Below are 23,795 nucleotides of genomic sequence, written 5' to 3'. Positions count from 1 at the left end.
GCTTCCCAACCTTTTCAAACCTAACCATTGTGCCCCTTAATCACTCATAATATGCAATAAAATTTTACGACCTACAACCAAATTGAGAATACAATACGAGGGTGGATTGGAAAGTATTCTGAATGAGCCCCAAGGTGTCGCCTTTTTTAAATTGTTTTTATGTTGTTCTGAAAACAATACCTTTATGTTTATTTACTGCAAATCTCAAAAGAATTTTCCAAGTAATTTGGATTTAACAAATATTTGATTCTAACAATATTGTGTTTTCAATTATGGATAAAAACGAGATTCGAGCGGTTATCAAATTTTTTCATTTGGAAGGACAAACAAAAACGGCACCAGCTGAGTGTTTGGAAGTGCTTCAAAGGAATCCAACGGATTTCAAGAAACGATTTGTGACAATGGATGAGACCTGGATTTACCACTATGACCCGAAACAAAAAATCAGTCAAAACAGTGGATTGGACCACGTGAATCGGCTCCAAAGAAAGCAAAACCGGTAAAGTGATGCCATCGGTTTTTTGGGAATCCAAAGAAATTTTGCTAATTGAAGGGGAAAACTATTAATGGCCAATACGACCCAAGAAACTGAAAACAGCATTTCAGGAAAAGCGCCCAGGAATGACCAAGAAAAAAGGGTTATTCCACCACGACAATGCACCTGTTCATTCAAATGCAGTTGGCCAACAAAAAATAACGGGACTGAGGTTCGAACTTCTTGCGCATCACCATGTTTGCCTCATTTAGGCCCCTTGGACTTCCCAAAATTGAAAAAAATTTTAGCCGGAAAGAGATTTCGGCCGAATGAGGAGGTGATCGATGCGGTTAACACTAATTTTGAGGATCTCGAAGAAAAACAGTTCCGGGAGGGAATCGAAAAGCTGGAGAAACTTTGCACCAAGTGTGTTGAGCTTCGAGGGGATTATGTCAAAAAATAAAAAATAATTTAAATGAAATGTATGTTCTTTTCACTCTCATTCTGGAAACTTGTCAATCGACGAGTTTGAGATGCGAACTATGTGATTCGATGTAGATCTGATTTGTTTCCCCAATTAAGTTGAATCCGTCGCGATGACCTGGAATCTCATAGATCACCCTGGTCTACTCCGGTGGTTGAATAAGTGAAAAAGGTTCTAACAGGGCCAAAGGGCCTCTCTTCACGTGTCAGCTGGCCTAGTTTGGTCACTGGTCCCCTTGGGGGTGACGCGGCTAATTTTGTGCTCTTACGCCGGACCACAGCTAATTGAGTGCGACGGACACTGGCGGTAGCTTCCCGAACTTAAGACTCCAAGACACAAATAATGAATGAACATGTTTTATAATGATTGTATAATAGTTCGCCTTGGCAAGAGCACGTTTCCCCAATCGGTAAATGCAAGAAGATCACATACTTCGCGATAAAGAATTTAATCCAAGATAAAGAACTAAAGCCGTTTGACTAATTAGATCGCGAATTCAATTCAAGTACAAAATTAGATAGAATCCGCACGCTTTAAGAAGAACACGTTGAGTCATCCAAATCTGTCCGTGAAGTTTTGTCCAGTGGCGTATCACTTGCGTTCAGAAATGGGGGCATACGTTTTTATTTGAATGATTGTGATACCGCTTTTATCAATACTAAGCTCGCTCAAATAAAGAAATAAAAATTATTTGGTTCTGAAAAGAACTTTTCTTTATACCATACTGTTATTAGGATTTATCAGTACTCAATGCTTGATTGATATGATACCCATAACAGACTAGGCCGTTATTCAAAATTATCAGACCGAGGCCGTTATTTTTGCTACCGTTGCTACGGTTACGGCACAGATGACAACTAAATTTAATTTTTGAAGTAAAGAGAAATGTCAGTCTTACAAATAAATCATCGTTAAATGTTTAGTATTATTGATATAAAGAAAACTATAAAACAACATACGGCCGATATGGATATAACAGACTCGGTTGATTATAAAATCTCGACTCTGCCTCGATTTTACAATATCTCAACCTCGTCTGTTACATAACCCATATCGGCCTAATACCGTTATATACTAGATTTTAATGCAATAAAAAACAACCCTGAAATCACGAAACAACGAAACGAAACTGGCAAAGCAGATCACGAATGAACGTACGCCTCTGACGCCGCATGGCCGGTAAACGGTTCTACCTTCCCACCCTATAAATCGAAAAATGGACTCGACTAACGTAGTTGCGTCTGCCGCGCAACTTTATTGGTGTGTTCTCCTTAAATTGTTGGCACTCTAAATAATTTACCTTGTAGATTGTAGAACACAAAAATAGCTGCTGGAGGTACCGAACGTACCTCAGGCTACTTTGGAGATTAATTAATAATACGTAACTGTCAATAAAAAAAACAGCAATTCTTTTGGTTTTGTACCACAAGTTAATTTTCTTTTATATAAATAAATATATATTCCTATCGTGCGTGTGTTCGACTGAATTGGGGAGCAATGGGACGAAGGAAAACCCGGCAAGTCCATTCTGTTACCGCAAGTCGGCGGCAAACTCCTTCAAATACGGAAAGCATGTGTTCCGGTGACAAGATCAAACCTCGAGTGAATCAAAAAAAGCCTCGTTTCCCGTTACGTGTTCGGTTTCATCATTTTTCGAGCACCCCACTTTCGCAACCCCTACTTGACCAAAGTGACCAATCAGCTCGGTACGACTTTACTTCTTACTTACAAGGTTGGTAGAACTGACTAATTTGTATAATAGGTTGCCTCGTTGCTATTTAAAGCAATAGTCTGAATTTTTTCCCCCCGCAAAAGTTACTCGTGACGTCACAGTGTACTAAACTTTTACAACAGAGGCTGTCGATCATGCATTAGGTGTTCCATCGCTAGAATAAAGCCCAAAAAGCCACCCAATAAACTCCACGGAGCTTATAAACCTTGGGTTCTATTCGAACACCCAAAATTTCTGGGTTGATTTTACGTCACGAGTTACTTTCCCCCCCGCCCCGCAATTTTCAACGAGGCAACCTATTATACAAATTAGTCAGTTCTACCAACCTTGCTTACTTACGCCGCTGGCGACACCTTTTCGATATCTCTAGAACTTTTGAAATAACAGTTTCCGTTTTTCTCCGTAATTTTAAATGTTTAAATTTAGACTTTTGTTAGGACCAGACCGATTGTACTCGTACATAATCATAATTTGTTGTTGAATTAGAACTCTGAAAAAGGACACTAAATTACTGATTCTATACAATACAACAATAAACATCAGCATCAATAAACAAACAGAAATAAACATGAAACAAATTAACATTATTTTGAAACCTAAATTGGGCTCGAATTGGACTTGAAATGTTATTACGCAATTGCCATGCCGTGCATCTAAATTCCGTGAATTTGCTACTTCTAAATTGTTATACATTGGTTTGATTCCACAAAACTGTTCTAATTAATTTTTTGTTCGACACTGTCAGAATTTGAGAATTTTCTTCTATGTGAACGGATTTTGATAAATGTCATAACTTGTCAAAACAAAACGTCAACCTAATTTTAAAGATTTTAAGAGATTTGGAGCCTTTAAGGGGCTCGTCGAACAAAAAAACCTTGTATTCAACTCGTTCGTGTGTCAATTGGGCTTTTTTGGCACTCGTGGTCCTCGTTTCACTCGCGTTTTAAACTGGCCCACTCGTGCCAAAAAAAAACAATTTACACAAGAACTCGTCAAATAATAGTATATTATGATACGAGTCTTATAAGAAGCATTTTATCGCACGCACGGGTTTAGAGCACGACGAGCGTAGCGAGGAGTGCCCTAAAGGAGTAAGTGCGATAAAATGCCTTATAAACGAGATGTCATACAGAATTTTTGCTACTTTGCCACTTTTTCAATGAAAAAGAATTAAAAAAAAATTAAAACCGTTAAAGTTGAAGGATTCCACCCAAGGTCACGTCTGCGGTCTGCCGCGACACCACAGTATCCGTCAACATTAAAAAATTAAATTTCACTGTTTTTAGTATTATTATTATATTACGATACGCAAAACAGTATCGTAATAGCATCAGTACGAACGCAAAGTAGAAAAACTACTATAATAATCTTCATTCTCTCTCTCTCACTCACACATCTAGTTTCTAGAACTACCTGGGTTTACCCTTACCTTCTTTCCTGTGTTTTCTATCTACTCCTTTTCTACCTTGCCTTGTTACTTTTCTAACTATAATTGCAAACGATTTTAGTTATTTTCTACGATAAAGCGTTATCTTTCTGATCTGCAATTCTCGCCCTTTAATTACAAATATGATACAAATCTAAGGATGCCAAAAAAGTTAATCAACGATTTTTGCGATTTTGACGTTTTGATGAGATTTTGATGTACAAACAACCTCGAACATGCATTGTTTGCACTTACCAACACTGCAGCAGTTAGTGCAGCAGGGTTTTTTATATTTTATAGCTCCATAACTGCAATAATAAAAATGGAATCTAAAATTATACAACTCTGATCTAGCACAACTTAACAAAATGTTACAACCTGTAAAACTCCACGGAATATAACCTGAACAATTCTATAAAATGTTACAAAACTTTCTCTACTCTAACCCGGACAAGACTCAAACTCTAGTTATTTACACTACGAGAGAGAAAGGTAAAGCTTTTGTTCACGCGAGTTGCATGTTCGTCCACGACGCGCAGCGGAGTGGAGGATGCAATTCAAGTGAACAAAAGCGACCTAACTCTCGAGTGCTGTATTTGGTTTTGTTCGATACCTGACATAACTCCTTAGAAAATGAATCTGTAACATTATATTCAAAATTTTAAATAAAATTAAAATAAAATAAATCAATAACATTTTCGGAAAGATCTGTTGCTATGGAAAAAAATAAAATTCAAAATAAACAAAGGTTTGTAAAGTCAATAAAGTGATTGTGTGCACGTTGTGGAAATGGATTTTAAAGAATTCAATGTTCCTGAAGATGTGTTGGAAGAGGCAAGTGCCGCGAAGTACCAAATGATGCCTACGAAATCAGAATTACGATACCAGAAAGAATTGGAAATATTTACACAATGGCAGACCGAGAAACGGATCAAGGAAAAAGACGAAAATGTGATGGCATATTTTAAAAATATAGAAGCAGCATCAGCGCGGTCGTGAAATTCAATGTTGAAGAGTACACTGTTTGTATTTCAAAACGTTGACATCTCCAGGTAAGAGGTTTTTTAATAAGCTATTAGTCGTTTTAATATAATAAATGGTACAGGTTCAGCAGTCTCACCTCCTCTTTGGAAACAAAATGTAGAAATTATCAGCCGAAAAAGCTGCCAAGTTTTTCAAGAAACGATGTTTGCAAGTGTTTACTGAAAGCGGCAGATCAAGAGTGGATTCTTCAGAAAGTTGTACTGATGATGGGCATATTCGATGGCTGTCGTTGTGATGAATTATGTAAAATGATGAATTGTTATAGTTATTATTGGTATGTAATTATTTTTGTTCGATACCTCCCTAGAAAGTGGGTCTGTATCCATGGTTACCAGTGGGTGAAGGTTCCACTTTCGCTCATTCTCTTTCGCTCACGTACTTTCGCTCACGCACTTTCGCTCACGCATAATTGAAATTCGATTTTATGAAAAAGAATTCGTATATTGAAAATAATTACATACCAATAATAACTAAACGTTATTCACGTGGAGTTGAACATTTCAAGGTCAAATGATTTTATTTTTTGGCTCTGTAATTATGTTTTGTAAATAGTGACATGCAGCTAACCAACATAATGCGAATTTAGCAATGCTCAATCCATCGTGAACGGTATTTACCTGCATGTCACTATTGGCAAAATTATTTGACCTTGAAATGTTCAATTCAACGTGAATAACGTATACAGTGCGTTTTTTTAAGACTGGCCAGAGGGTTTTACATGCTAATTTTTCAACCCCCTGTTAACTTTTATTTTTGTGAAAATTACAAAACCTAGCACTGTTTTTAGATTTATTTTATTTATGTTATAACAAGTTTCTTTACTTTAATAAAAATTAAATGAAATGTTCAAAATGGCCTCCAGAGACAGTTAAGCAATCACACAATCAATTACATATCAAAATTACAAATGTCAGGTGAAATTTTAGCCTACTGAAAATTTAAAATTGGAGCAAACGGAATTCAAAAAATGTCTTTTTGCTAACTTATTCCTTGATTCTGGTTATTAAATTGAAATTGTTTCAATACATTATCATATTCCACAACTTTACTACAAAACTGGGTTGAATATTTTCATGAGGACAAAAGTTAACAGGGGGTTGAAAAATGTAGCTTGTAAAACCCTATGGCCAGTCTTAAAAAAAACTCACTGTATAACAATTCATCACTTTACATAATTCATCACGACGGCCACCGAATATGCCCATCATCAGTACAACTTTCTGAAGGATCCACTCTTGGTCCGCCGCTTCCAGTAAAAACTTGCAAACATCGTTTCTTGAAAAAGTTGTAGCTTTTTTCGGCTGATAGTTTCTACATTTTGTTTTCAAAAAGGAGGTGACACTGTTGAACCTGTACAATTTATTATATTAAAACAACTAATAGCTTATTGAAAAACCTCTTACCTGGATACCTGGAGATATAAACGTTTTGAAATACAAACAGTGTACTCTTCAACATTGAATAACCGCGCTGATGCTGCTTTCGTCTTTTCCGTTTATCTCGGTCTGCCATTGTGTAAATATTTCCAATTCTTTCTGGTATCGTAATTTTGATTTCGTAGATACCATTTGGTACTTCGCGGCACTTGCCTCTTCCAGGACGTCATCAGGAACACAGAATTTTTCGTCATCCATTTCCACAACGTGATGTGCACAATCACTTTATTGACTTTGCAAAACTTTGTTTATTTTGTATTTTATTTTTTTCCATAGCAACAGATCTCTCCGAAAATGTGATTTATTTATTTTATTTTAATTTTATTTAAAATTTTGAATATAAAGTTACAGACTCATTTTCTAAGGAGTTATGTCTGGTATCGAACAAAATCAAATACAGCACTCGAGAGTAAGGCCGCTTTTGTTCACTTGAATTGCATCGACCACTCCGCTGCGCGTCGTGGCCGAACATGCAATTCGCGTGAACAAAAGCTTTACCTTCCTCTCTCGTAGTGTAAATAACTATCAATAAACAAATTCTTTTTCATAACATCGAATTTCAATTATGCGTGAGTGAAAGTGCGTGAACGAAAGTGCGTGAGCGAAAGTGCATGAGCGAAAGTGAAACCTTCACCCACTGGTAACCATGGATACAGACCCACTTTCTAGGGAGGTATCGAACAAAATATTTTACACGCTTCCCTGTTCTGACAGGGACTAATGAGCAACCGTTTAAAAACTCCGGGTTCCTCACTGGGTCGCGCGATTCTGCGTCTTCCACCTCGTTGGCGGTGTCAAACGTTTTCTCTGAATTGAACAGCAAGTCCCGAAAACTAAAGGGGGAGGAAGACCAACCCCTTCTGCGGAAGCTAAACGATTACACCGCCCTCCGGTGAGGGGTAGGACATCGAGCTCTTCCTCCTTATCTTCAGCAAGTTTCAATTTTTACTGGTCGACAACTGGAGTCGTTGAACTTTATCAATCGCGAAATTTGTTTACCCAGTGAAGAACCGTCGCAAGAAACTGTGGTGCTCGCCGATAACTCGATGCTGACGAGGTCATTCCCAGTTGATACGGTGAAGCCGTGCATAAAAAGTTTCGCCCTTGACGCAAATTAAAATTGACCATAGTCCATTCAAAAATCAAAAAACCACCAACGTCGCATTTTCCTCGATAATCAAATTTGGTCAAATTTGGTGAAAATTATAATTTTGATGTTAAGTAGGTATTGTTACGTTATTATTTTCTCCTTAACTACTCCACCAACAAGAGAAAACTTAAATCTCCCAACTTCACCGGGGGAAATTTAAATAACGATTTCAGAGACTGATTGGTTCCGGGTCCGGCGCATAAACACACTTACGTCTCGAGAGCGAGGCTGTTGAAGTAGAAATGACGCTACACAAACACGGTGTTATACTAGGTGTTGGACAGAAACACAGATGTAATAATGAGAGTGTTTAATATTCCTTTCCTAACCTTACAGGCGACAAGTAACTATTTAACTCCAACTTAGATGCCGCTGCGGGCGAAACACAGTCGACTATGTAAGGTGATGCTAGGATACAAACCAAGTGTTATTCCAAAATGAACAAATTAAAGTTTTGAGCCTGGAGACCAAATTGAACTAACCAAAGTTAACAATATAAAGGCGAGGTTATGAGTGAACTGATGGTTCTCAAAATAACACGCTGAAGGCGCTTAAATGCTAGTTAAATTCACAAACAGTGCCGGTACTACCAGGCTATATTTCGAAACTTACAAATGACAATTCGATAAAAATTAGACGAAAACTTCCCTTACACCGGGTCTGGGGCTTGAAATCCAAGAAGAGTCCCTGGAAGAGCGAGTTGGAGGAAGGTCCTCCGAGTCCTTCTTCCGCCGCTGGTCTATCACGCCGTCCGTATCCTCGCAAAGTCCTCGGGGTCCTTCCTCCCCTCGACCCTTCCTAGGAATAGGCGTAAATTAGTCAATGTTAGCCCCGGTGAAAAAAAAATAAAATGATAATGAAGTGATAAAATTGATAAAATAAAAAAAAAACTTCCCAAAGCCAGCGAGCGCGTCGTTTCTGGCGAGGTCACTCCAGGTCTGATAACTCAATCAACGTAAAAGAAATGAGCCAAGATGGCGGACTGCAAAAGAAAGACGCTGAAGGACCTTGTCAGATATGAGTTGCTCCTGGACTCGGGTTCCTCGGCCGGGGACAGTCCGGTGTGAGGTCCTGTTCTCTGGTGGGATCCTTGGGGATGACGCCGGCCCAACAGGGTGGTGAAAATAATCCGCTGAAGCGTAGGGTCGATGACCCTCGTGAAGGAAGCCTTTCTCCGCCGCGACGTTTCGGTTGGAATTCCTCTAGGACGGTTTCCCAACCGATTCGGTCCTCCTCCACGGGTTCGCCAGCACCTGTTGCACACTGAAAATACCCCGGATAGGTCGTAACCTCTGACCTGAACTAGTCGAGAACCTCTTACATGGCGTCTGTTCCACCTTTATATCTTTTCCCCTCCTCTCGCCGAATTGACGCGGCCGGTACCGGAAGTCGGGGTCCGAGAGCCCGTTCTGGAATGTTCTAGAACGTTCTCGCCTTTACGATTTACCGCGAAATTTAAATCGTAACAGTATCTATTAAGTATCTTGTTTTTTTGAGCATATTTAAGTAAAAATAATAAGAATTAATAAATAAATGAAACGTGCTGAGCAATAATAAAACAATTTGAACGACATTAAAAGCAATTTAATTTTATTTTGAATCAAATAATGTCATAATTTACAGTTACCAACATAGTATGAAAAATAACTACCTAGGATTTTTTAAAGTTCACCAATCTAAAGCAACAGGTGGTGGTTTTTTGATTTCTGAATGGACTTTATGTACAATCTGCTAATTAAGACAAATAACGAAATGATCAATGATACAATTACGATGAGACGGTCATTAAATGTAAAGTGATAAGAAATATGAGATAACGTGGATGGGAAAATATGAATACATCGGCGGAAGCCACGGCCTAGAATGCCTAGATGAATCGAAAGTGTCACCACTGCTCCGGACTGTGCTGGTTGGTAAATCCAGGACGTTCCGATGAGTCAGGAGACGCATTGACTGGCAGGACTCGACGTGAACTTGATCCGCGTAGCGTTCGGTCCGGAAACCTGTCGCTGTGAAGTCGCTGATCCGCCATTAGGGCGGTGGTACCTGAACGAATCGTCACCAACGGCCCTTCGTGGACTCCACTACGTCGTCACGTCAGCCCAGTTAAAATCACTGGTTCACTGTCCTCTTGACTCTCCCCAGACACTACCTGCACTGTCAATCAGCCGTGAACTTCCCCTTTTTGTCCCTGGTTCCCACGATTTATAGCTTTCGCCCCCTCTCTGCGCGGATTTTTCGACGGAAGTCCGTGTAAGTTTTTGTCGCAATGGGTTCTAGAACGTTCTAGAGAAATCGTGAAGATTTACAAGCGCGCGGCGATTTAAATTGTAACAGTACATAACTCATAACCTAACTATAACCTGTTACGTATTTTATACGAGGAAGACAAACGGCAGGATAGAAGGATAGAACCTGTGGAGTATTAAATCACGGATTACTAACGCCAATTTTCGCAGAGTTATAGGAAAAGAACCGTTCTCAAGCTTTTTCTAAAATTGTCACTTTATGACAGTTCGTTCAAAACAATTATTATGATAAACACATTTACGCCTGAGTTTTCAAGTTACGCCATACGTTTTTAATGCTTTTGTTTTTCAATGCCTACTTGACCAGAAAGTTTTTAAAACATACGGTACCAAACACTTAAGTAGTTCAGATCAGTCTGCAGATAGTGCATTTTATCAGTATTTCTAATGATTTTAAATAATTTTAGATCATCAGCAAACCAACAATAGCCACTTACAAAGGCATCACAAACATTATTGACAAAAGCAGAAAATAATAAGAGGTCTAATACAGAACCTTGCGATGCTCCCAAGGGTACATTTCGTATGCATGAGACATAGTGTCTCATTCCGGTTTCCCGGGTAACGACATCAATGTAAAATTCCTTGGTTTCGTATCCTGGTATTGTTTTTAGGGCTCTTCTAGGCCCTTTCTCCTTTGACTTTTTGATATCGGATGAATTTAAATTTGACTGATAGATAAGTGAATAAGCTAAATAAATAAAAATTATTATTCATATTATAAAGTACAGAAATAGTCCTAAAGGAATGTGAGATGCGACCTATGTAATTCAACAAAGATTTGGTTTATCTCTTTTGTCAAATATGTGTCGATTTCCAACTATCAAAAATTCCGCCTACAATAAATGGTCGTTAAGAACGTTTGGTTGAAATTATTGAACGATTAAAATGCGTAATTTAACGAACCCTTACATTACCAATAAACTTTAACCAATTGGGTTTTATCAGCAAGGTAAATGAAAAACCAAAACATGAACTCACTTATTTATTTTTCTTTTCCTGCAGTTACAATCTTCAAATTTTAAGGTACTAGTAATTTCTACTTCCCTTGTTATTGGTACTTGAAGTTTCGATAATATTAGTAAAGTCTACAATGCTATCCATTCTATCCGATTTACTTTCTGCAAATTTCCACCTAAAACTTTCCCAAAATGCTGAATAATCGCGATTTGTAATTTTTAGTATCCTGAACTTTTACTACGATAGCAGAGTCCAAATCCTCGATATCTCTCGTTGTCAAATTGGTGATCTCATTGCATCGAGAGCGGTCAAACTTAGTGACAAGTAAGACAGACCTAACCTACAATATTAATTTATAATTCTTCCTCACACTTTTCGCCCGGAACTGTGGTCGGATTAGATCTACATTGAGTTTGCCGCGATCTGTAACAATTTTGGAGCCCTCATCGTGCATTTCGTTTTAGAACACTCACTTCAGATCTTTGCTAAATCCAACAAACATTATCAAACGGTAAATAGCAAACGATTACAACTTACAACTGTTTACCTATTAACAATGAAGGGCAATCTTGCGGTATTTTTGACATTTGTTTTGACATCTGATTTGACATCCACGGTAAATCTACTTTTGTACATAAAAAATTTGCAAACTTTGGAGAGTAAAGGAAAAATGTGAATAGGGGAAATATCTTTAACAGAAATAAAACGTTTTGAACAGTTCTATCTTAAATATGAATGTAATCATATTTTTATTTTTGTACAGGTAAACGTTACAGTCTACATAAAGGTTTGATTAATAATGTAGACAATTGAAAAACAGGAAAATAAATAAATAATCTGATAAGCAGTTATCATAATTTCTTGTTCAAATATAACTGATTAAAATCAATAATTAAATAATTGTACTCTATTTGCTTGTTTAGCACATCTGTTTCCAAGACGATAAGCTCTGTTTACTCATTGCAAACAATAAACTGGACGGTAAGTAATTTTTGGTGTTCTAGAACGATAAGTAAATTTATTCAAAATTAATCAATTATTACAATAATTTTTATGTAGACAAGAAGTTGAAGACAAGATGTGGGGACACTTTCTGGAAACTCATAAAGCTCTTGTAGTCGGCTTTCCTTGCCGCTGCAATGAAATAGCATTAGCAAATTTTCCTTCTTCTTGATTACACGTTGAGGTCGTTGGTTTCGAAAATTCAAAAACAAGATTGTGACGGTCACATCGTAATTTCAAGTCGAACCGCAGCAAAATTTAGAAAGGACCGTGGCTAGTTTTAGCGGTTGATTTATTTGAAAAGTGGAGTGAAAGTGATAGCAATGACGAACAACATCTACCAAAGGTACCGTTCTGTATCTACAAAATATCAGAAAGACTACATTATTAAAGAACACAGTTAGATTGAAGGATCTTCAACTATGTTTTGAAGATTACTTCACCACCATTGTTAAGAAACACCGGGACAGGTCGAAATGCATATCAAACACCCATGCATAAGTTATTTCTGACCCTGCAGTTTTATGCCAGCAGGTCATGTCAATGGTTGGTAGGAAACAGTGATTGCACGCGACAAGGTAACAATGGTACTATCCAACTAGTCAGAGTGAAGAACTAGAAATGGTGAAGAGTAACCCAAATTTCACTGAAATTAAACAGAAATAAGACAACCACGAGGAAGTATATCGTTAAAGAGCCAAACATCAATGACAAACACTTTAGGAAGTTTTATGACTTTTATCGAAAGCTCAAATCGCCAAACACATATACAGGGTGACTGACGAAAAACCTTTGATGCTATATCTTGCTTATTTTTTATCCGATTTGAATAAATGATACATCAAATGAAATAATTTTTAAAACACTTTGATACCAACTAAATAAAAAAAAAATTCTTGCGTCCAGTTTTTGACAGATGAACATCACCTTATTTTTTTCAAATAGCACTGTACATTTTTTTTTATTCAGTATTGTAGAGATTTGTCTTCTGAATATAAAAATGGAAAGAACTATACCCATTCATTAAACAAAAGTCAAGAAATTAAAGAGTAAATGTACAAAATTTAAAAATCAAGTGACCAAAATGAACAAGAGAGAAGTTTGTTCTAAATGCTCGAAATGACTAAATAAGCTCTGAATATTAATTTGTCAAAACAGTTTGATAATAATAATAATAATAATGTTGCTGTGGAAGAAAATTTCCAAAGACGATTTAGGGTTAACGTGTGGTGTGGCATTTTTGGAGATAGAATGGACTAGTGGGTCCCTTTTTTATTGATAGCAGTCTCGATCAAACAAAATATCATATTATTTATTATCAAACGAAATAAGCAACTTTCTGGATGAATAGAGTCGTGTTTCATCAGGACGGCGCCATACCACATAATACACGCATGAATGTTGTATTTTTAAATCATTTAAATCATTTTGGTGAACGATGAATTGGTCCTCATGGAGCTATTCGATGGCCCGCTAGATCCCCAGATTTGAATCCATTGAATTTCTTTATATTCATTCGAAACTTTCGAGACAATGTTTATTTGACCCCACCAGGTACCCAAAAAGAGTTAAGAAAAAGGATAGTGCGAGTATGTCAGAAAAAACCCCGAAATTTTTTACTGAATGCAAAGGTGGACATTTCTAGAAGGTATCGACAGTGTCTACAACAGCATTGAGTAAATTTTGAGCAACTAGAATAGATTTTGTATTGTTTACAAATTTGATTACTTGATTTTTTATTTTAAATTTTTTTCAATTAAAATACATTTTTTGTTTTTTCTTTTAATGTACGAATATTCAGAAGAAGATTCTTTATAAGAACGAATAAAAAAATATATAGAGTGTAATTTGAAAAAAAAAGTTGGCTATTGTCTGTCAAAAAATAGATGTCGAAAAAAATATCTAATAGGATAATAATGAAGTGTTTTTCAAACTATTTCATTTGATGTGTCATTTATTCGAATCGGATGAAGAATAAGAAAGATACAGCATCAAAGGTTTTTCGTCAGTCACCCTGTATATGTTCTGAAAATCTGAAGGAATCTTAGGCTTCTTAGCTTCAAGCGAAGGATTTTCGTGCAGAATCTATAACAAGACCTCCAGATAAAAAATATTTTTTTAAAAAAAGAAGCACTACCCATTTGTTCGATTGCTACTTGAAGACTAATGTCAGTAATAAAGCTCATGATGAATTAAAACGTGCTATTAAAATGATTGAAAATCAACTTTGCAACCTCTCTTAGATTTGGAAACCATGATAATACCTAGTGGTGAACAAAATCTTTTGCCCGAGCAAAAGTGAATTGTTTTACTTTACACAGAGAGAAAATCAAGGATTTGATAGATACGATAAACAAAATTGGTGATGAGGTAGATTTTAAAGGAAAAGCTTGAACAAATTTGGAAAATATGCCTACAACATACAAAGACACTGTTTTCAAAGCTCTGATAACTAATTTCAAGCTAAACCAGGTTCAATCGAATGGAGAGGATACTCTTTATTCTTTATGAGAAATTCACGATGTTGATATTCATACAGCTTAAGCTGAGATTGCAGCAGGAATTTTTACTCTGGCATTTGTTTACTCCCTCCATTCCTAGCTGTGAGTGAGTTTGCTGGAATACTAATTCTAGATGGCACAACGGACACAACGGTTAACAACGGTTAACTTTGCTCACATTTGATATTAGTACAACCCTAGAGTGTATCACGGTACTTACACAAACAGTGGAATTCTGTCGAAAGATGTCATCATTTTTACGTCAAAACACTAATATGCAACAACTGTATAGGGTGTTTGCCAAAATTGTGAACAAGAAGCGGTGTTGCAGAGCTTCATTAAAAAATGTATAAATCTTGAACCATTCGAAATAAATCATGGATTTTTTTTAAATTTAATTCCTAATGGTTTAACCGATCTTTTGCATTGCTAGTAACATTTTTTTAATGTTTCATACGCCAATTGCAATTTTTCAATATTCATAATTACAATATGTCAAAAATTTCATTTTTTTAAATAGGAACTACCATTTCTGACACCAGATATAAATGTAAAATTTAATTTTTAAGCCGCTGTAATTATTGTGGGGAGTGTAATTTCGTTATTTCACTTTTTTAGAGGCTGTATCTTAATGGGGATAATTTATTTATTAAATATTTTTTACACAACTGACATTAAAAGTGACGTTTTTAGTGGAAGCTAATTTGATTAAAAATTGCTCTTTATAATTTACCGTCTTAAAAGTATTTTTAACACTAGTAAAAAAAAAACTTTTAACACTAGTTATTTTTTATTTATTTATAAATGTTAAAGTGGCTCTATTTGCCGCTTTTCAATATCTGCGGGAAATCTGTCGTCGATATCGGCATCGTTAACGTCGTTTTCTTTGCATTCCATGTTTACGAATGCAATAATGTGGAATTGAAAGTGTTTTACAAAACGTAATGAAAACTTTTTTGACGTTTCTAATAAATAAACGTCAATACAAGACTAGCTACCTGATTTTTGCCGCAGAAATTAAAATAAACATTAAAAATACGACTGCGTTTTTTAATGCAATGCCAACCAGTTGAATAAAAAATAGATGTATGATGGACGTGTTAAAAGTGATTTTATTTTGTTCGTGGGGTTGGTCAACTCGCTGCGCTCGTTTCCCAATCTACCCCACTTACAAAATAAAATCTCACTTTTAACACTTACATCATAAATAACTATTGTGTAATTGATAAATAAATTGTAACAAATACTTCTACTCCGCTCAGAAAAAAATAGTATATTATAGAACGAGTTTTATAAGGGTTGATTTGGCGCACGAGTCCCGGGTGTAGAAAACGACCCGTAGGGAAGTTTTCTATGGGACGAGTGCGCCAATACCCTTATAAAACCAGTTTTTTATGTTATTTTTTAGAATTTGCACCCTTGTTTTAATTTTTAAATAAAAAAAATAAAGTTTCAAATTCTAGGGAATTTCGTATTAATTGGTAATTCAAGGTAACGGATGCAACTACATCTGCAACAGATGTTAAAAAGTAGAGTTTGAACATTAATATTGGAAGTTTTTTGGTGTAATACACTGAAATATTGATAAAAATTTTATTAAAGTTGTAATGATTTGAATACATTACTTTTTCCGCCAAATATTTGAACCTGCGCAAAACGGTAACAAATGTGGTCGTGATCGTCATCGAATCGGAATAGCCCTACGTTGTGATTTTCTTTTGGCGGAAAAAGGTTCGGAATGCAAACGGTGAGGGTTCCAGTTGGAAGAGTGCCGCAAATAAAACAAACATGTAAGGGACGCAAAATACCTTTTATTAAAAATGCCTGTAATAACTTTGATGAGAAAAAAAAATGAAACGAATCCAAAAAGACAGAAACTAAGTTTAACGAAGTACAAGAAATGAACTAGTTGAGTACATCACAAAGATAAACGACAAGATGAATGCAACAATATTTAAAATAACAGAAAACGGGTACATAACAGACAAAATGACAGGTTAAAGCTTGCAAAACAAGTGAACAAATTATGGTGCAGTTATTACAGACAGGGACGGATGAAAAACCCTCTTCAAAAACCGTATCCCATATTTTACAATTCGATTAATGGCAAAAACAATGTTTAATTTGGAGCTACGCGGTCAAGGTACGCCAACGGGAGCTTAGAGCTGGAGGTAACAAACTTTCAGCCGCGAGGGGACTCAGAAAAATAATCTGAATCGTCTTGAAAGCAGCGACATTTATAGGTACTCGGAGTATCGCGTGTCGGACTACTGTGTACCGACCAATTCCGAGTGATATAAGCGTTCGGGGTTGTACGATGAGCTCCTCAGAGTCGCATACAGCAGAACTTGTTCCACCTTCCCCAACCAACCGTTTACCGACAAACTCCCGAGATCCCTATAACTGCGACGGGGGCTTCACGTCAGCTTCTCAGAGTCGCATACAGCAGAACTTGTTCCACCTCCGTTATACGGTCCTACATAACCGTCGCCCCCACGGAAATTTGACTAAACAACCCCTCCGACCTCCTGAATGTCACCTAGCCCCCATGTGATCGTACTTACAACATTTTAACTTTAACTTTTCCGAAATCTAGCAACAACACAAAGAAAACTCAGAGTTTAATTCAATCGAACAAAGAGTAACATTAAACGATGAGAAAATCCAGCAAATCAAACCGCAACATTCAACAATGATAAAATAAGCAAAGTAAAACGCAACATTAAACCATGATAAAATAAGCAAATCAAACCGCAACATTAAACAATGAGTAAATGAAAGGGAACAAAGCGCAAAGTTAAATAACGATAAAATAAGAAAACGCTTTACCTGGCACAAATACAATAACCGCTGGCTGGTCGAGTACCGTTAGAAAGGGTTAGTGAAAGCAAAACAAAATGGACGCGCGCGGCTACTAATTTTCGAAATTACCAGATCGCCAAAAATAAAATGAACCTCCCGGGGGAAAACTTAGGGATAACGCTTAAAACTAACAAATGGGAGCTTCTCGAAAAAAACAGCATGTAACAAAATGATATTTACAACATACCCTTACCACGTGGTCCGGGTTCCAAAACCCAAAAACAAAAAGGCAACGAACGTGGGATAAATTACACGTGTGGATTAAAATAACGCCGGATTCTTCACGGGGACACAAAATATCTACTCGGAACGGTAGTGTAATTGGTTCAGATTTAACTTACAGCTTTTTGGAATATTGGATCGCTTTTTCGCAAGGTGTGTTCGTTTCGAAAAACCAAACAAAAGTGACCTACCCCCCTTCAACCACCCGCGCGAGAGAGCTTCAACCCCCGCTATATTTCCGCTCGCAGTTCCTAGTCTAGCCGCTAGTACCTTCACATTTGGCGCGCTGTTGTGGCGGTACCGGAAATTTAAATTTAAAATTTTAAACTGTATACTGTATACTGTATAAAGCCATAAACGACTCCTACTGACTGACGTTTATAGACGTATTATAAATGCAAATTCTAAAAAGACAATTTTTGTACTCATAACCTTGAAAGCAACGCTTCCAACATCCAACGCACGCTCCGAAACGAGTGCTTCCCGATCGACTCGAATGTAAAAATTGCAAAAAACACTGGCCCTTTGAGGCATTCAAAAAAAATATGTCTTGATAATAATAAAATTTGGTTCATAAAATACAACTTCCCTGGGTTTTCCTCCATTAAAAAATTACGGAAAGATTTATAATCGTTGAAAATTGTTCCTACAAAATTCACAAATTACTGCAAAAATTGAAATATCAAGTGAAGGAATTGTTTCTAATAACCAAAGATCACTACCTACTTGGTTTTATGTTCGTTTATGTTTAATGTATTAAAACAAAAAATTTTAATTTAATTTTCGTACAAAGAAAATTGTACGAACCACTTGCGTGAAGACATCTTCCGTTCATTCGCGCATTAATTAAAAAATGCGCTCATGCGGGAACATCATCTTCCCGCACTTGGTTCGTAAATAACTATTAACCGTCTCTGTGGAGATACACAAAGGCGCGATTTTCGACCGCTTAAAGATAAATTAATATTTTATACATAAAATAGGAATTACGTCGAAACGGCTGGAAATAGACATACATAATGTTAATTAAAGTGGCCTTAAAATTAAATTTTACATTTATATCTAGTCTCACAAAAGGTAGTTGTCATTTAAAAAATTATGTTTTTGACATTTTGTGATTATCAATTTTGAAAAATTGCAGTAGGCGTATCAAACATGTCACTAGTGGTGCAAAAGATCGGCCGAACTAAATATAAGGAATTAAATTTAAAAAAATCAATTATTTATTTTCAATGGTTCAGGAGTTATAATTTTTTAATGGAGCCCTGCAACCACGCTTTTTGGTGAAAAAGGTGACATTAGTCAAAAACGAAAGGACGTTCTAAACTCAGAATTTAACGTAAAATCGAAATTTGAAATAAAAATGGGGCGTTTCAATTTAAAAAAAGAAAGAAGTGTTGCCATTTTGAAAATATTTTATTTGAACTTGGAGTAGTCGATTATAGTCGGCTATCAATTTTCATATTAATACGATTTTGGGAAATCAGAAAATTTCTAACGAACGGACTACGTAAATCACCTGTATTTTAATTAATTATTGTATGTTTATGTTTGTTATCATAATAATTACAATAAATATAATTAATCAACTTAGGGCTGATTTCACCAACGGCAGTTAACGTTAACTGTGGGTTAAAATGCTTCGTTACTTATTGCCTATTGTTATGACAATGTTTTCGTATATTTTAATCTGTAGTTAAATTTAACTCACGTTGGTGAAACATTTTTGGTTTACAATACAAAAATTTCCGATAATAATGCGGAATCTGGAAAAGTGCCCCGAATGCTTGCAGCGTTTTTACGTTGAATGGCAAGGACAATTCTCTCGAAAAGGAATTTCTTTGATTTTGAATCGCCTGATTCCGCAATAAGTCGGTTTCCGATCACATTAATGAATCGACGACTTCTTTGCACCAAGGGGCTAAGGTTTCAAAGGCTAAACCTTTAAATATGTAATTTGACGAAATAATTGAACTATATTTACTATGTTTGCGTTTGCAAACCATTTCAGCGGCAAAACCTGAAATTTCAGATGTTTTCAAAACGTAACTATCTGCAAGTGTATCTACAATAGTAACGTCCCAAACTAAAGGTTGACCTTTAATCCATGGTACTAAAATCATCCCATTTGGGCGTTTTCCATCATCCCGAGACAGTCCGTTTGGTTCTAAAGTTGAATTAACATGAATAGACGATAATAGACGATAATAGAATTAATTTCAGTGTGTCTTGAAAATCTACCACTGCTTTTGGAACAACTTAGAGTGGATGCCAATTTTGTCAACTCTCCTATTGCATTTGCAAATATGAGGTGTACAAAGATTACAACCCAATCTTAAACCGATACAAACTTGGAAGGAAGTGTTATCTTAAAGAGTACCAATGTTAGGAGAAGGTATTGCATGTAACCAAAATCCTGATTCTTTACATTGCAAAGCCTTAAAACGAGCCAAGTCTCTAGGTGAATTAAAGATTAAGTCATTGGCAATTATTATTCGTTTGATTTTGATATTATCCCAGTTCTTCAGAAATTGTGGGATTGTTAGTATCTCGTTCTCATTTTCTGCATCCCAGACTGCTAAGGCTTCGTCATAATGGCGAATAATAAGCTCATTATCCTTAGAATTTAATAATAGAGAAACAAGCTTTTTAACACCATGAATTGAAGATAGGAAAGCAGGAAGACAAATAGCGGAAATGCTACGAATTCCCAGCCCACCAAATCTAATCGGTAAAGTGGACTGACACCATTGTAAATCAGTTAAACGTAAATTAAGTATTTTCTCTAAAGAAGACTTAAAAGAAGAATCAATTGAATTAACATAATTAGAAAATTTTCAAAATGGAGTTGTTCTTAATAAAAAAATAAATTTTGGTATGAAAAGACAGTTCTTGATTAAAGTATAAGCCACGTGTCTGCTAAGAAGTTCAGCTTTGTTTAAAAGATTTTCAACTATAATTATAGTTTTTTCGACAGTGTTTTTGAAACCTTGATCAAAGATTGGAGACCTTAAAAGAGATAAACCTCCTCGGTCACAAATTTTAATACCTGGTGCTAACAGAAGGACAACAGAACAACAGAACAACAGAAAATCTCGCATTTGTTAAAGTTTAATTCAAGGCCAATTTCCCCGGATAAATTGATAACTTTCTTAAAGTCGGATAAAACTACTTCTGGGTAATTAGCTAAGGTTCCATCATCTGAATACCAAATATTCAGTTGCGAATCCAAAGATAAAATAATTGGTTGAATGGCAAGACTAAAAATCAATCGACCGCAGGGATCTCCTTACTGGCCTCCAACAGAAGAAGAAATTAAATGATTACCGAAAAATAAAGTTGAAGGATTTCTATAGCATTGATAAAGATAAGGGTAAAGAAGTGGGGTATGACATTGCACTTCTTTTAGAATACAATCCCATTCGACTGAGTTAAAGGCGTTTTTAAAATCTAATTTAAGAAGAACTTTGCCACGGTCGTTATTAATAAAGGTTCGTGTGGTATGAATTATTGCTTCGCATCTTAGTTTAGTTGCCACTCCAAGTTGGTGTGGAGATAAATACGAATTTACAATATTACGACTTTGAAAACAGGCTAGCTTTGAAGTCAATCTTTGCAAACAGTTTCAGATAGCGATCGGTCTAATTCCTCCATCTTTCTTATGAAGGGCACATAAAGACGGACCATATAATAAACGACAAATTTCTGAAGGAAGTTGACCAGACAATAAAAAATTGCACAGTTTTGTTAAAGCTCTTAGTGCCTGCTGACCTGGTTCATTCGCTGACAAAGATATAATATCTTTCAAGTATTCTGGTCTCATGCCATCTAATCCTGGTGAAGAACCGGTAGGAAAGGAATTAATAGCTTCTCGAACGTTTTGCTCATTGACTATTAAAGAAATGTCTCCTGGTTTGGAAGGGTCTGGGAAAAAAAAGTTCGCGAGATGGTGAAGGATGTTTTTTTTTTGAGTTCTTCAGCAACATCTTCATTGAATGATAATAAGTCATCCGAGGACAATAATTTAATAGCTCCTCTGATGTCAAAATCGACTACTTTTGCTTCCACTTTCTTTGCTAATGATACATTTGTACGTTTCTTATATCCAGTTAGTATTTGAGGTACTCCAAATTAGAAAGATTTTCTTTTATATGCTTATTCAACGACTTATCAGATTTCTCTGCTACATTGAAAGCTCTATAAGAAAAAAGCAAAAGATTCTCAAAGGAAAAGATTGATTTGGTGGAAAGACAATTATTAATAATGGAGCTTAATTTATCTGCAGCTAAATGTCTACAAGCTTTTGGTAATCTTCTAATAGTTGGTAACTGATGTTTTAAATTAATAAGCAATTTTGTTATTGAATCGGTTGAAGAAGAAGTAGAAGAAGTTGATAGGTTATTCAGTGCGAGTCTGTTTCCAAATAGTTATAATATCGATCGTTACATTGAAAATTGGTTGTTTTAAATATTTTTTTTTAAATTAGAAAATCACTTCCGAATCAAAATTTAAAAAAATCAAGTTAATTTAGCAAATATATACTTGTTGAGATCGTCAACTTGCTTTAAGAAATCAGCAAGCTCTTTAAAAATCATTTTAAAAAACCGATCGTTAAAATAACGATCGCTAAATCATAACAATGTGTAAATGGAATCGCACAGATTATCGGCATAATACTTATCTACGTGAATTTTCAATCTGTTATTATCCTTAAAAGATTTTCCAGGACATAGAATACAAGGTAATCGTTGAGATCCACCGAATTGCTTCTCATAATCCATGGAAGTAGATGGAGTTTGATTAATTGTTCCATTTGTCCTTCTTTTTTTATCAATTTTTGAGGAAAATGATTCACACAAAAACGATTGGTTCATTGGTCCATGGATTCTTGGCCTATGAATTTTAAGGCCTTTTTCGTTTTTAAAACCCCTGTTGCAGTCTTCACATGGAAAAACTAATTTATCTCCAGAAATTGTATGATGACATTTCTTGACATTTCCGAATTTCTGTTCAAGATTAATATTAGCGTTCGTAGGACCTGCGTCGGTTAAATCTTTGTCACTAATTTTCCACTGAGTAGTTCGTAGTCGAAATCGTAAGTCTTGAGGATAGTAAATTCAACAAAACTATTATTTTCATAACAATTAAATTATTCCTCATTATCAAAATTATGCAATATTCTAATATACACACTATAAACCATGATTGTCCCAGTAATATTTATCTCATTTCATTCTTCCTTTTTTGGATGAAAAGACCTTATTTAAATTTTGCAACTAACAAATACATACAGGTCGCTACAAAGTATGAATACAGCTAAGTGTTTAAATTCTATCATCTGAGGTTTTTTCAATGTTCTATCTAAGGAGACGATCAACGGCAGGTGGGCATGATCTATTCGGATTTTTCGAGAGCGTTTGATAAAATCGACCACGAGCTTCTATTTTGTAAAGTAGAAAACTTTGGGCTTTTTGATTCTCTCATAAAACTATGTAATTGGTTCCTATCTTGTCAGAAAATCACTTTTTGTCGGTGTGGGAGGGCATAAATCTTTCTTGTTTAAACAAAACTGTGATGTATCCCAGAAATGATATAGTTGACGTAATCGATGTTTCCGCTCTCCTTTATGCTGATGACTTAAAAGCCTAGTGCACAATTGAGTCACCTCAAGATTGTACTAAAAATAACCTATTCTTAAATCCATCTAAGTGTTACTGTCCTTTACTAAAAAATACATCAACTTAGCTATGACTACAAGATCAATGGAACTTGCCTTGAAAGACCTCGTGTCATACGTGATCTTGGCGTCATCTTTGATCCTAAAATTTCCTTAAAAAATCACATTAACACCATTGTCTGTTCTGCGTTCAGGTCCTTGGGATTCGGATTCGTTATGCGTAATGGGAAACTAAAAGTTTCGTACGTGACTTACGTCAGAACTCGACTGGAATGTGCGGTCCCCCTTGTACAATATTTATATTTTGGAATTGGAGGGTGTTCATCGGAGATTTTGGAAAAGTGTTCTATACCTAACCGAAGAAACCTATCCTCAGAGAGGTTGTCCTCAAGAAATATTATTAAATGCGGTTGGTTTAACTTCTCTTATTACAAGAAAAACAGAACACTCCGTCTTGTTTTTGTTTAAAATATTACATGGAATTCAAAAAAATATTTCTCTTCTTCACCAAATAT

At 35.9% G+C, this 23,795-nt stretch overlaps 1 protein-coding gene across 1 annotated transcript in view; it reads left to right on the top strand.

Annotated features, from left to right (window-relative positions):
* LOC138128025 (uncharacterized) overlaps positions 1-23,795 on the top strand; it is a 53,178-nt gene that overhangs the window by 9,240 nt on the left and 20,143 nt on the right. The gene's annotated exons all lie outside the window — the stretch shown is intronic.

Source organism: Tenebrio molitor, chromosome 4, assembly GCF_963966145.1.
Source record: "Tenebrio molitor chromosome 4, icTenMoli1.1, whole genome shotgun sequence".
In the NCBI taxonomy this organism is placed as follows: domain Eukaryota; kingdom Metazoa; phylum Arthropoda; class Insecta; order Coleoptera; family Tenebrionidae; genus Tenebrio; species Tenebrio molitor.
The sequence above is the reverse complement of the archived record's forward strand: the minus strand, read 5'-3'. Positions and strand labels throughout refer to the sequence as shown.